The 13,250-nt window shown below is 41.6% G+C and overlaps 1 protein-coding gene across 2 annotated transcripts in view; it reads right to left on the bottom strand.

Annotated features, from left to right (window-relative positions):
• Nucleotides 1-13,250, bottom strand: part of LOC106600922 (bromodomain-containing protein 4) — a 59,899-nt gene that overhangs the window by 37,563 nt on the left and 9,086 nt on the right. For both annotated transcript variants that reach the window (XM_045714940.1, XM_045714941.1), the window contains exon 2: nt 11,726-11,911. The gene's annotated coding sequence lies outside the window, so the exon portion shown is untranslated. The remainder of the gene's footprint in view (nt 1-11,725; nt 11,912-13,250) is intronic.

Genomic DNA, 13,250 nt, shown 5'->3' with positions numbered 1-13,250 from the left:
CTTTCTCTTCTCTGTGCTGTAGTTCTTTTAAGAATAAAGTAGGCTAATGAAGGCAACAAATTGTTGTTTACTGGAACACCCAAAGTCATCCAATTGTTATAATAGGATTTGAAGCAATAGCCTACCCGCGTGTGGTCAACTATTTCAGCACCGTTTCACGCTGCTCTGAGACAAGCATGGGGATTGGTCTTGATAAATCAATTAGATTTTTATTTTCACGGAATCTCCGTTTGGGTATTGGTTAGCCTACAATTAGGGTGTGGAAATGTTAGGATTATTTTGCTCTTCACTTGCAGTCACTTAAGTAGCGTACTCCCGACCGGTCACGTTGTACAGCGCCATATTTTCCTAACGGAAACCCTGAGGGTTTCGTTTTTTCTTGGAATAGAAACACCAAAATATTAATTTAATTAAGCTAAATTTCTTAAAGTCAATCCAATATACTATGTTCTTACAAAAAAAAGGTTTTAAACTCAAGTACAGCCAATATTAAAAACTGTCAAATGCTTCTCAAAGATGCCCTCTGGTGGTCAAACTAGCACTAACTAGCATTAACGGCAACAATGGCTGACACTTAAATAGCGTGCAATAGAATTCTGTGGCAGCCCACAAGCTGTGCTGCAAATACGGCGCATCTTTTAAAGAAAGAACCACTGTACTGCCCAACAATATACTGTGGAATCATGGAATTCCCACACAAGTTAACAGAATGGCACCCCTTGCTTTACGAGCATAATAAAACACTTGTAAGCAAGTGGTCCTTTTATTCAAGGCTGTGTGTGTTTGAGGGCGAGAGTGTGACACAGCTACAGCGTTCCCCAGAAGACAGTTAATTCCCCCCCCCGTAAATCATCCAGCCAACTGTCTTCAGAAACAACAGTGATTCACCTCATCATGACACATTACAATGACACTAATCAGTGTGTGGAGTGTACCTCGTACCTACTGTCTACCAACATGATGATAAGAGAGGGAAACCACGTCACATACAACTGGAGAAAGAGATTGCGCACGAGAGAGAGCAATAAGCCTGCTGTGCTGTAATTAAGACCGGGTTGTCTGTGAGGGTACAGTAGTTCCAGGGTTTCAGTTCTAGGCTAATAAGGTAGGCTAATAAGGCTATATCATTTTGTCAATTTAATTCACTTAGGGAAAGCTTCCCCTAGTCTTATGGACATGCCGCCTATGAGCCTGTAAATCTACTATCCACCATAGTAGAAAAGTTTACATATTCTATTGATCCGTTCACAAACTCATACAACCAAACTATGCTTCAGAAAAATAAAGTTTACTTCACCCTGACAATTGGCCGGTGCCGATTTTATTTATCGTCCACTTCCTTATTTTTAAAACGGACAAAAGCCGGCTACTACCGGCTAACGAAAACCCTGAGTAGCACACTGAGCTCAACCAACTGAACGACACCCCTGGGGCACATTTACCTCATGGCTCCTAGGCACAGATCAGGGCTCTGTTCAGGGGGGGTGCAACGTCACAGAACAAATGTTCAGGTTGAAATGTATTGTGTGGAACAGATATCGTTGTCTGTCAGACCATTTGTTCACTATTCAATTGACCTAAATCACCTGATTGTGTTATGCAACAGAGAGTGAGATAGAGAGAAAGGAAAATAGAGGGAAAGAGATTGAGAACGAGAGAGGGAGGGAGATAAGAGTACAGTTACATGCACACAATAATACGACTGTAGACTCAATTTAATATAATAGTTCAATTAAAACATGTATATGCTTTGCAAGAATTACTTATCTAATAATCCTGTTCATATGACATCTGAAATCAGGCTACTTGATGGGACTTGTGATAAATGCAGAAAAATCGGCAATCAAAATCAACGCTCTACCACAGTGACCATGTTATTTTCGCAAAGACTATTTGATTCTGAGATTGGACAAAGTTTGGATGTGAAAACTATTTCTAAGATGCATACTGATGTTTTTTGGAACTCACTTCACTTGCTTGCGCTTCCGGTGAAGGCACACACACAGATCAAATATACAGCTGGAACGCCGATTAAGCAGTGTACTAATAATGAAACATTTGTCAGAAATACAGGTTTTAAATCGGAGTATGATTACTTTGATTTTGCCCTTATACTGATTAAGATAAGCCTAGTAAGGTGTTTACGTGACTAATGCCATACTCGGCCTTCTGCCATAATCAGTTTAATATTCAATTAGCGTGCATGTTTACCTTTATTTAACTAGGCAAGTCAGTTAAGAACAAATTCTTATATTCAATTCGGAAAGTATTCAGACCCCTTGACCTTTTTCCACATTGTAGAATAAGGCTTTAACGTAACAATGGATTAAATCATTTTTTTTACCCCTCAATCTATAAACAATACACAATTAAAAAGCAACATTTTAGGATCTAATTATCAGAGTAATAACTCGGACACTATGAAAGCTTAAACCAAGTTTATTATTCTCAAAGGATCGAACTGCTGAAATCGACAAAAACATGGTTACAATAGTGGTGGTATACGTACCCCACTTTGGGTGGAGTCTCCTCCTCGCTAAACATTGCATCTTTATTGCTAGGCAGGAAACTAAGTGATGCGGGTAATAAACTTTTCCTTCTCCCTGACCTGACCTCGACCCCCTTCATCGCTAATCCATTACTTTCTCCCCTTATCAATGCCTACCACATAAGATTGGAATGTACTGAGTGTAGGGAAAACAAACTTTATTGCACCCACCATATACCTTCCTCCAACAGATAAACATTAACTTCTGGTGAAGACCCTCTAAACCACAGCACTCAATATTTCAATAGAATACCTGATAATTAACCCAATTTCAAGTTTAGGAATCCATCACACCTTTGGCAGCGATTACAACCTTGAGTCTTCTTGGGTATGACGCTACAAGCTTGGCACAGCTGTATTTTGGGAGTTTCTCCCATTCTTCTCTACAGATACCCTTCCCCAGATCTGTGCCTCGACTCAATCCTGGAGCTCTATGGACAACTCCTGCGACCTCATGGCTTGGTTTTTGCTCTGACATGCACTGTCAACTGTGGGACCTTATATAGACAGGTGTGTGCCTTTCCAAATCATGTCCAATCAACTGAATTTACCACAGGTGGACTGCAATCAAGTTGCAGAAACATCAAGGATGATCAATGGAAACAGGATGCACCAGAGTTCAATTGAGTGATTTTTATGAATACTTGTGTAAATATGGCATTTATTTTTTAATACATTTTAAAAATATCTAAAAACCTGTTTCCACTTTGTCATTATGGGGTATTGTGTGTAAATTGATGAGGGAAAACGTTTAATTATTTTTAGAATAAGGCTGTAACTTAACAAAATTTGGAAAAAGTCCAGTGGTCTGAATACTTTACGAATGCACTGTAAATGTACTCAGAGAGATACAAAGCGAGAAAGAGGCAGAGAAAGAGAGACACTCAGATGGAGAACGAGATAGAGGGGCAGCAGGGGAATGCTAGCCTCCAGGGAAGCGCGTGAGTGTGGAGGAGTAGTGGAGTGAACCACACTGCCAGGCTGGGGTCAGACACACACACACACACACACACACACACACACACACACACACACACACACACACACACACACACACACACACACACACACACACACACACACACACACACACACACACACACACACACACACACACAGGGAACAGATGTGTGGAAGACAGAGAGGTCTTGGCTCCCCTCCTTCCTCCCTGTAATACAATCTTCACCACCATCGCACTAAAAAAAACACACACTTTAAAATGGCAGTGCAGTTAAAAAACATGATTTTCCTGGTAAAAAAAAGAAGACATTTCCACAATATGCAGTTGATATAACAGTCTGAAATTGTGAAAATTATGATTTGCCCTTTTTGTGTACGAGATGTTTGGGGGAAACAAATGCCTGGAATTTCAGCCTGTTCGGGTGGGATGGAACTTTTGTCCCACATCATGACGTCACAATTTGATCTGATTATAACAGACCAATGACTGTTCATCTGGGTAAGGGGGTGAGCTCTAGACCATCCTATCAGCCAACCAGGGCTGTGTATATAAATACCTTCACATTTGTTTCTTAACACCCACACAAGACTGAGCATTTCAAGGGCAAAAGAATCGGGTAGGGCTAGGCGACATATTGAATTCATTCAAATGTATGTTTGGCATGATATTTCAAATAACTGTATTGCAAGAATCAAGCTCAGGATGTCTTTCTGGTCTCGTCTCCTGTGCACCTTCCAAATTACACACAAACACAAGCCCCTGCCACTCACAATAACAAAGATGAAAGATCACTTCTCTGACAAGAGCTTCAACTCGCTATTTGCATTTGGTGGTTTGGTCCAATTGATTTGGGCATATGGACACCGCAACACATTTTACTGTAATACAGGAGTAGTTAACCTTTCTAATGATACCCTTTTTGTCTCAACTCCTCAAATTGGGCGCAGATGAAACTACTAAAAACGGGAGTATCAATGAACATTGATTCTGGAAAATGAATGCAGCGTCGCACGCTGCCGTACAACTAGCAGCATTTTAGCCAAAGACATAAACTAGCTGTCTGGTCTGTTTTAGAAATCGTCAATAAGCATAAAACAAGTATGTAAGTTATTGGCAACTGGTTCTCATTCTGAGAAATAAGGTAGGCCACTTGATTTCAACATCTGAACAAAGTGGACAGGCTAGCATGCTGTTCAAACAGTTGAGGACGGACAGAAGGGTGTGTTCATAACAATTCAACTACCTTGTTAGTTAGCAAATAGATCCATGTTGGCTAAAATTGAAATCTAAAGATTAGCTGGCTACTCACTAGCACGTGGGCTTGTGCTTGAGAGATAGAAAATGAACACAGGTCTCAATTTATAATGCCTGCAGTGCTACAAGTTAGTCATTATTAGTGAATGTGCATTATATGAATGGTTCTGCTTAACTTTGTAACAAAAAGGACATTTTTCACACACTTGAAAGCTAGATCAGTGATTATTGCAAAAAAAAAGCAGGTTAAACTTTTTATAAAATAATGAAGTTATTATGGTTGTGGAAGGCTTATATTTAGTCCAGGCTACACAAAGTGGTAGACAAACGCGCGGACACACAAACAGGGGCATTCCTGTGTTTTCGCCACATCAGAAAGTTGAAGGAAAATATGAATCACTGATGCATTTTGTCTTATGATAATTTATTTTCCTACTAAGTTCATATAATATTTCTGAATTCTGATTTAATGTCTGGATTCTGTGATCACATCCGCATTCTCTACAATGCAGGTTTTAAAGGGCTAAAAAAAAAAAATCCCACCATAGCCTATGTACAGTTGAAGTCGGTAGTTTCCATACACTTAGGTTGGAGTCATTAAAACTCGTTTTTCAACCACTCCACAAATTACATGTTAACAAACTAGTTTTGGCAAGTCGGATAGGACATCTACTTTGTGCATGACAAGTACATTTTCCAAAAATAGTTTACAGACAGATTATTTCACTTAATCACAATTCCTGTGGGTCAGAAGTTTACATACACTACGTTGACTGTGCCTATAAACAGCGTGGAAAATTCCAGAAATTAAGTCATGGCTTTAGAAGCTTCTGATAGGCTAATTGACATAATTTGAGTCAATTGGAGGTGTACCTGTGGATCTATTTCAAGGCCTACCTTCAAACTAAATGCCTCTTTGCTTGACATCATGGGAAAATCAAAAGAAATCAGCCAAGACCTCAGAAAACAAATTGTAGACCTCCACAAGTCTGGTTCATCCTTGGGAGCAATTTCCAAACGCTTGAAGGTACCGCGTTCATCTGCACAAACAATAGTACGCAAGTATAAACACCATGGGACCACGGAGCCGTCATACCGCTCAGGAAGGAGACACATTCTGTCTCCTAGAGATGAACGTATCTGGTGCGAAAGTGAAAATCAATCCCAGAACAGCGAAGGACCATGTGAAGATGCTGGAGGAAACAGGTACAAAAGTATCTATATCCACAGTAAAACGAGTCCTATAATCGACATAACCTGAAAGGCCGCTCGGCAAGGAAGAAGCCATCGCTCCAAAACCGCCATAAAAAAGCCAGACTATGGTTTGAAACTGCACATGGGGACAAAGATTGTACTTTTTGGAGAAATGTCCTCTGGTTTGATGAAACAAAAATAGAACTGTTTAGCCATAATGACCATCATTATGTTTGGAGGAAAAAGGGGGATGCTTGCAAGCCGAAGAACACCATCCCAACCGTGAAGCACGGGGGTGGCAGCATCATGTTGTGGGGGTGCTTTGCTGCACGAGGGAATGGTGCACTTCACAAAATAGATGGCATCATGAGGGAGGAAAATTAAGTGGATATATTGAAGCAACATCTCAAGACATCAGTCAGGAAGTTAAAGCTTGGTCGCAAATGGGTCTTCCAAATGGAAGACCCAATGACCCCAAGCATACTTCCAAAGTTGTGGCAAAATGGCTTAAGAACAACAAAGTCAAGGTATTGGAGTGGCCATCATAAAGCCCTGACCTCAATCCTATAGAAAATGTGTGGCCAGAACTGAAAAACCGTGTGCGAGCAAGGAGGCCTATAAACCTGACTCAGTTACACCAGCTCTGTCAGGAGGAATGGGCCAAAATTCCCCCAACTTATTGTGGGAAGCTCGTGGAAGGCTACCCGAAACATTTGACCCAAGTTAAATAATTTAAAGGCAATGCTACAAAATACTAACTGAGTGCATGTAAACTTCTGACCCACTGGGAATGTGATGAAAGAAATAAAAGCTGAAATAAATCACTGTTATTCTGACATTTCACATTCTTAAAATAAAGTGGTGATCCTAACTGACCTAAGACAAGGAATTTTTACTAGGATTAAATATCAGGAATTGTGAAAAACTGAGTTTAAATGTATTTGGCTCAGGTGCATGTAAACTTCCGACTTCAACTGCCCGAGGCAAGCTGACCCCACGTAACCCTCCCAATCAATGAAGTCACAAACACGCACTACAGAATGAGTTCACAAGCCTAGGACTAGCATACTCAATTACAATTTTCCCATATCTGTGAGATACCATAACACCCCCCCCGAGCACTGATTTCTATACTGTTGTCTAGCAGCGACCAGTAAGAGATGTGTCAGATCTGATTTCACACGTACAGCCAGTCTAGGGATGCGTCTCAAGTGGCACCCTTTATTTCCTATATAGTGTACTATTTTGACCAGGACCCATAGGGTTCAAGTCAAAAGTAGTGCACTATACAGGGATTATGGTACCATAGGGCTCTGGACAAAAATAATGCACTTTAGGGATTAGGGTGCCATTTTAGACACCCCCAAGGACCCCTTCTGTACCGCAGACACTGTCCTAGCAGTACCCCCCCTCCCAGACTGTCCACGTGCCATGTGCACCCCGACCCAGGGACAATACAGCAGCTGCCAGAGTGACAAAGCTCCAACTTCACCCACTCAGAGGCTGGGGCTGCGTCCTAAACGGTACCCTATTCTTTTGGGCCCTGGGCAAAAGTAGCGCCTTCGAAAAGTTTTCCACATTTTGTGAAGTAACAGCACAATTCAAAAAATGTATTCAATAAATCATCTACAAACAGTATCCCATATGGACAAAGCCAAAAACTGGTTTAGACATTTTTGCAAATCTATTAAATAAAAAACAGAAATACCTTATTTACATAAGTATTCAGACCCTTTGCTACGAGACTCGAAATTGAGCTCAGGTGCATCCTGTTTCCATTGATCATCCATGATGTTTCTACAACTTGATTGGAGTCCACCTGTGGTAAATTCAATTGATTGGACATGATTTGGAAAGGCAAACACCTGTTTATATAAGGTTCCACAGTTGACAGTGCATATCAGAGCAAAAACCAAGCCATGAGGTCTAAGGAATTGTCCGTAGAGCTCCGAGACAGGACTGTGTCGAGGCACAGATCTGGGGAAGGGTATCTGTAGAGAAGAATGGGAGAAACTCCCCAAATACAGGTGTGCTAAGCTTGTAGCATCATACCCAAGAAGACTTGAGGCTGTAATCACTGCCAAAGGTACTTCAACAAAGTACTGAGTAAAGGGTCTGAATACTTATGTACAATGTAATATTTCAGTTTTTTATATATACAAAATTAGCAAATGTAAAAAAAATAAAAAATAACTCGTTTTTGCTTTGTCATTATGGGGTGGTGTGTAGATTGATGGGGGAGGGGGGGGCTATTGAACACATTTTAGAAGACGGCTGTAACATAACAAAACACGGAACAAGTCAAGGGGTCGGAATGCTTTCCGAAGGCACTGTATAGGGAAAACGGTGCCATTTGGGACCAATCCAGCCTCTATCAACTCGACTAGCGCCGCGCAGTAAGTCTCGCATCGCACAGCAGGACAGCACACAAGAAACATTCAAAGTAATTTGCCTATTGTTATTTGCTATATAGCCTATTTCCATAAATGTTAAAAACCTTAGTTTTCCCCCCAAATTCCGCAAGAGAAGAATGTAGGCCCGACAGAGCGTCGAATACCACCAAAACAGCACAAAAATTCTCAGTCAGAAAACATTGTTTCGTTGGATGCATAGGTATTTAGGCCCCTATAGAATTATATTTTCTCTTGCCCGATTCCATTTTCTCAGTTGTTCTTGTTACAGGTTTCCGTTTTCCTGTTAATTGTTTTCGCTCTCAAAAATCCAACTTTTCTAAATAGAAAAACAACTAAATTGGATGTTCTAAGTCCACAAGAATGCATAAACCACATCAGGAGACACTAAAAATGTAAGGAAGCCAGAGGACTATTAAATGAGAGAGAACAAACAATATCCTATAGATTTTTTTACAAGTCTAAGCTTATTAACCCCCTAGAGTCTAACACGGAACCCAAACCGGCTGCACGCGTGCGCCATCGTGCATAAATTAAAATATCAAAAACTCGAACCAATTACATTAATTTGGGGACAGGTCGAAAAGCATTAAACATTTACGGCAATTTAAGCTAGCTAAATAGGACAAATTAGCTAGCAAGTGTCTAGCTTGCACTTGCTAGCTAATTTGTCCTATTTAACTAGCTTGCTGTTGCTAGCATATTTGTCCTGGGATATAAACATTGAGTTGTTATTTTACCTGAAATGCACAAGGTCCTCTACTCGACAATTAATCCACACATAAAACGGTCAACCGAATCGTTTCTAGTCATCTCTCCTCCTTCCAGGTTTTTTCTTCTTTGAACTTATATGGTGATTGGCATCTAAACTTCCATAGTATTACCACTACGACCGAGAACAAAGTTTGTCTTTCAATCACCCACGTGGGTATAACCAATGAGGAGATGGCACGTGGGCACCTGCTTCTATAAACCAATGAGGAAATGGGAGAGGCAGGACTTGCAGCGCGATCTGCGTCACAAATAGAATTGACTTCTATTTTAGCCCTTGGCAACGCAGACGCTCGTTGATGCGCGTGGGTGCAATAATTGAATAATATAGATTTCTATATCAGACTTGAATTTCACATTACTGCTATTAGCCCATAGAAACGCATTGAATAACCGATTCATACATGGAAAAACAGAGTCAAAAAAATGTATCAAAGTTTGTTTAAGCGTATGTCCTATATCTGAGCGTTAAGATCAGAAAATAAATGTATTACCCGTATTTAACTACTTCCATATATTTTTTCAAATGGAACTGGGCTACCTTCAGACGAATCTTGTGGACATCCTAAAGCATGTTCGTGGGAGTCTCAGCTTTCCATGGAGGGGTCCTAATAGTGTGTTGCCCAAACTCTTCGGATGCGACAGACAGAAGTTGACAGATCGGCGATACCGACTTCAGACGAGTCCAGTGACACTTGTGAGGGTCGTAGAGCAAAACGGAGAACACCATCGTGTTCGTGAGAGTCTCATCTTCCACAGAGGGGACATATTTTTAGGCCAAACCGTTCAGACAGTTTCGGGAGAAGACCGATTTTCGGGATGTCTCCTGGTCTGACAAACACTGCTGTAGCTCTGCTACCTTCCACCGCAGCCGCAGAACGTTGACGGACTGAAACAAAAAAACTGATAGCCTCTTGCTTAGACGGATTTTGATGGGGATTTTTTTGTTACGCTAATTAGACAGTGACTCTAAGGGGTTAAGAAAGATATTATTTATGCGAGCCGGGAAAATCCTTGCATGAGAAACCAAATGGCCAACAGCCTATCCTCCTACTAGGCCTATCATAAAAACTTTAAGACAAGTTAAAATTAGCAACAGTGGCTTATTTCCCAAAATATTAAGGTGCTGTCCTAAAGTCCTTGTGGCTTTCAAAAATAATAAGAATGAAATTCCATAGCCTAAGCTACTTATTTTCAATCACAGCTTTATGAGACAGACCAGACAATATACATGTTTCTATTGTTTTATGAGGCAAATAAAGCAATTATTATCCAGTTCTGAAGACAGTAGACCGCTTCTACTCAGCCCATGATGTATGCCTATAACCTAGCTTACTACGGTAAGACAGCCCGTTCCTCAGACGGTCACTGCTCCATCATGTGGGCGCCACACAGACAGTCACACAAACCTGTTCTGCTCCTCTACCAGAATGGAATATTAGAAAATATTTGCCATTGCATGCACTTGCCAGACTTTCTAAAACATTATCTTTCATCATGATTTCTCCAGTTCCATAAATTTATACATTTTGGGGGGGGATGGCCAATACGGGCGATAGAATCGTATATCACAATGTCCTATCGTGATTATGTACCCATAAAACAAAGGTTGACATCGCCCAACCCTACTGAGCACTCACTGCAACATTGTCATGGGTGGGAGAGGGGAAGAGGGGGCTGCCTGGGACTGGCTGCCTGCATTATTGGGGGGGATGGGAGACAGCAGTGGAGAAACACACAATCCAAATGTTACTTGTCAGATGTGTCGAATACAAAGGGAGTAGACTTTACAGTGAAATGCTTGCCATGACCACTTTCCTACAATGCAGAGTAAAATGTCATAAAAAGTAACGCAAGAGGAATAAAATACACAAGAATTAAACACTGTCTCTCTCTCACACACACAGGAGATGAGACTGGGCCAGGAGGAGGAAGCGCCTTCAGACTTCAGAGGCCATTAATCATGTGGGCAACAGAGCAGCCAAAACCAACAGGGACCCCAGTCGAGGAGACAGCCAGCCAATCTGCTGGCTCTGGGTGTGTGTTTGTGTGTGTGTTTACGTGCCCAGACTGTAGTATGAGTGCGTGTGAGCTGTGCGTGTGCAAGGGCGAGAGGTATAAAGCAGGTGATGGAGAGGGGATGCAGAAATAGAATAGTACACTGAAGGACAAAACCAGGAAAACAAAGCCCTTTCATATCCTTTCGCCAGGCACCCATCTCATAACAAGAACATTGTGAAACTCAAAACAGAACAAAACACGAACGCGCACACACACACACCTCCTGTCTCGGGGTCACTTTAGCAGACATACACAGGCTGCCATGTTATTTGATGGATATATGTCACGGAAACTCTCCACTGCAGAGCTAGGTCTTGTTCAGTGGAGCACTAACTACAATCAGTGGTTGCATTGAACAAATTCAAGTATTAGCCTAGTGCCTCCCTGTTTCACTTCAATTCAAAACACTTTCTCCCTACTGAACACGATCCAGTATACATTACAGACATGGCCAGGGAAGCTATACTCTTCCCTCAGTTAGGGTTCCAGAGGAAAAGATACTAGTACGTTAGATGATCAACTTACATGTGTATCTCTGTGTGGAGATCCTTATACAAGAGTGCATCTCCTCTCCGGCCTCATTCAGCAAAGGGAGCTGCCGCGTGGGCCGGCCCGTTTCCCGATCCAGAGAAGAGTCCCCTTAGAGACGCTGGCCAAGGCCCAGCTAATAGTTCACAGAGCACACTGCTGACGAGGAAGAGGGGGGTACACCTGGGAAGAGAACAGAGAGGACAGTCCATGAGAACACCAGCAAGAGAGAGGGAAGCAAACTCTCAAACACGACGCACGCACAAACACCCTACGGTCTAGACAAATCTGGGTCGCATTCAGTAAGGTGCAACGTACATGGCAGATAGAGATGTCACCAGTAGAGCTGACACGATCCACACATAAGAGGCATGTGTGTTATTCTAATATGTACGCCTACATCCAATTCACAATGGCCCTAAACGTTGTTTCATGCTGATGCAACCAGACTGCTGTTTTTAGGCAATGCTGCCGAAGAAACCAAGGAAAGGTGTGCAAGGGGGAGTCATGCAATCTCCAAACATTGGCAGTAAAATGTCCTTACTATAGAGCTCAGTGACTTTAAAACGTGGCACAAGTGAGTTCGTCAAATTTCTACCCTGCTAGAGCTGCCCCGGTCAACTGTAAGTGCTGTTATTGTTAAGTGGAAACGCCTAGGAGCAACAACGACTCAGCCACGAAATGGTAGGCCACATAAGCTCACAGAACGGGACTGCCGAGAGGTCCAAACTAGAGGTCGACCGATTAATCGGAATGGCCGATTAATTAGGGCCGATTTCAAGTTTTCGTAACAATTGGAAATCTGTATTTTTGGACGCCGATTTGGCCGAATTGTTATTTTTTTTAGACCTTTATTTAACTAGGCATGTCAGTTAGGAACACATTCTCATTTTCAATGACGGTCTAGGAACGGTGGGTTAACTGCCTTGTTCAGGGGCAGAACGACAGATTTTTACCTTGTCAGCTCTGGGATTCAATCTTGCAACCTTACGGTTAACTAGTCCAACGCTCTAACCACCTGCTTTACATTGCACTCCACGAGGTTACGCGAATGCAGTAAGAAGCTAAGGTAAGTTGCTAGCTAGCATTAATCTTAAAAAAAACAATAAATCAATCATAATCACTAGTTAACTACACATGGTTGATGATATTACTAGTTTATCTAGCCTCTCCTGCGTTGCATATAATCGCTTAGGTACACGTTGCTCCAACCATAAACATCAATGCCTTTCTTAAAATCAATACACAAGTATATATTTTTAAACCTGCATATTTAGTTAATATTGCCTGCTAACATGAATTTATTTTAACTAGGGAAAATGTGTCACTTCTCTTGCAAACAGAGTCAGGGTATATGCAGCAGTTTGGGCCGCCTGGCTCGTTGCGAACTGTGAAGACTATTTCTTCCTAACAAAGACAGCCGACTTCGCCAAACGGGATGATTTAACAAAAGCGCATTTGCGAAAAAAGCACAATCGTTGCACGACTGTACCTAACCATAAACATCAATGCCTTTCTTAAA

This window comes from Salmo salar, chromosome ssa03 (genome assembly GCF_905237065.1).
Source record: "Salmo salar chromosome ssa03, Ssal_v3.1, whole genome shotgun sequence".
Taxonomy (NCBI): Eukaryota; Metazoa; Chordata; class Actinopteri; order Salmoniformes; family Salmonidae; genus Salmo; species Salmo salar.
The sequence above is the reverse complement of the archived record's forward strand: the minus strand, read 5'-3'. Positions and strand labels throughout refer to the sequence as shown.